The following is a 2121-nucleotide window of genomic DNA, read 5'->3' as shown; positions in this document are numbered from 1 at the left end:
GTTGATGGACATTGGGGTGGTTTCTACCTTTTGGATCTTATGAATAGTGCTGCTACGGTAAACATTCATGAACAAGTTTTGTTTGAACACCTGCTTTCAAGTTTTGGGACCCATATCTAGGAGTGGAATTCCTGGGTCCCATGGTTATCCTCTGTTTAACATACTGAGGACGCGCCACACTGTTCCACACGGAGGCCGCACCAGTATCTTTCGCACTAGTGATGTATGATGCCCCTGACTTTTCCACATTCTCTCCGATACGTGTTATCTGCCTGTTTTTAAATGATGGTCCTCCTAGTGGGTGTGAAGCAGCGTCTCAGTGGAATTTTAATTTGCATTTCCCTAATGACTAAGGATGTTGAGCCTCTTTCCATTTGCTTGTTGGCCATTTGTAGGCCTTTGTAGAAAGAGCCGTACTTGGGGATACGTTTGACCAAAGATGTGCAAGACCCGCACCGTGAAAACCTCAAAAGAAATTAAAGAACAAATGTAAACGCGCAGCTATAGCACGCTCATAGATTTGAAGACTCGGTATTGCTATGGGTCAACTCGACAAAACCGACCTATGGATTCAGTGCACTCCCAATAAGCTCACAGCAGGACTTCTTAAGGAGATTACCAAGGTGATTCCAACCCTTACACATAAATGCAGGAGGCTGAGGACAGCCCAACACTTTTGAAAATGAACCGAGTTTCAGGACTTTGACGACCTAGTTTCAGGACTTACAGCCATCATCCGGGCCTTGTGCTCTTGCAGAAAGATAGAGATCAATGGACAGAACGGAGGGTTCAGAATATACTCAGAACTACACGGAGGATGGACTTTGGACAGAAGCGTCAAGGCAATCCAGTAGAGAAAGGATAATATTTTCAAGAAATAGTACTGGGAAAAAAAAAAGAAAGAAATAGTACTGGAAACATCGGAAAAGCATGCCCATAAAAATGCAACCTGACCCCAAGCTCACATCATATACAAAAATTAACTCAAAACCATGACATACCTGTCAGAGACGAAACCACATTCTATGCCCCTGCGGGGACTGCAGTTCTCTGCTCAGGGGCTCGGCGGGCTTCTCCCCGATGTCAGATTTGAGAAAAAGTCAGACCCTGTCACAGCGAAACGGCTAACGCAGATGCCCTGCACACTCACCTTGACACCCACACCCCCCACCACCTTTTTGTGCCCCAAGACCTCCTTCCCTCCCCCTTATCAAAAACTGCCCTGCGGGGCCGACTGGCCCTCCAGCTGAAGGCCCGAGCTACGCCCCCGCCGGCCTTTCTGGTGTAGTTCAAGGGATTTGCCAGCAGGTGGCGCTGCTCCCACAGCCCAGGCCAGACTGGGGCGGAGCAAAGAGCCTTCCATCCAGCTTGGACGCAACTAGCTTCCTGTAAAGGGGTCGACCACGAGGATCAGACATTCAGGTTTTCGAGGTACCCGAGGTGCAAGATCGTGAGCAAAGAAGACCCGTGAACGGATGATGTGCTTCGGCTGACACGCATGCTCCAACCGTGATGCTCAAACACAGCGGGGGGAAGCGGGGCGCCCCCGTGTCCCCGGGGTCTGTTCCGAACAGCATTAGTACCGGGAGATGGTCAGTCCCTTCTTGGATCGAGGCGCCGTGCGGTTGCAGCAGGCTTGGGGGGGGCGCGGGAAGCAGGTGGGTTGGAACCCTGGCTGTTCGGGCTAGGAGCGGGTGCCAGGCCCCTCATCCTTGCTGTCTGCCTTTCACTTTCTTCGTGTGCACAGGGATTTAGTAATTCCGAGGTTCCGCGAGCAGTCAGGGAAGCCACGCACGTCTAGGACTGGACGCTGAGCCCGGAGCCCGACACGTGGCAGCCGCCGGTAAAGGAGGACTCGTCTTTATTGGCTACGAGCCTTCCTTCGTAGCTCATCATTCAGGCTGCTCCGTCTCCCGGAAGGCGCCAAAAGGCAGCCCCGTGTCAGTGTCAAGGCCACGGACTTTGTCGATGGGTCCAGCAGCTGCAGCACTCCCCAGGGGCCGTGGGAATAGCCCCGGGCCTCCCTGAGTCCCAGCTTCGTGGTCGCTACAAGCGACATGTGCCGCACGCCCCCGGCAGGCTGTCCCGGGGACCAGACGCCGCCGCGCTGCGGGACTGCCG

General features: G+C 53.5%; 1 long non-coding RNA gene across 1 annotated transcript; it reads right to left on the bottom strand.

Annotated features, from left to right (window-relative positions):
- Window positions 1-327: 327 nt before the first annotated feature.
- On the bottom strand, window positions 328-1148 carry LOC141370360 (uncharacterized). Its single transcript, XR_012374340.1, has 3 exons — window positions 1002-1148; window positions 728-883; window positions 328-465 (listed from the first exon to the last, which is right to left on the bottom strand). It is a non-coding gene; the product is annotated as an uncharacterized lncRNA (long non-coding RNA).
- Between the last annotated feature and the right edge of the window lie 973 nt (window positions 1149-2121).

This window comes from Callorhinus ursinus, unplaced genomic scaffold (genome assembly GCF_003265705.2).
Source record: "Callorhinus ursinus isolate GAN/ISIS: 27379988/994484 unplaced genomic scaffold, GSC_fseal_2.0 scaffold33, whole genome shotgun sequence".
Lineage (NCBI taxonomy): Eukaryota > Metazoa > Chordata > Mammalia > Carnivora > Otariidae > Callorhinus > Callorhinus ursinus.
Note: the sequence above shows the minus strand (reverse complement) of the source record. Positions and strands in the feature narration are given on the sequence as shown.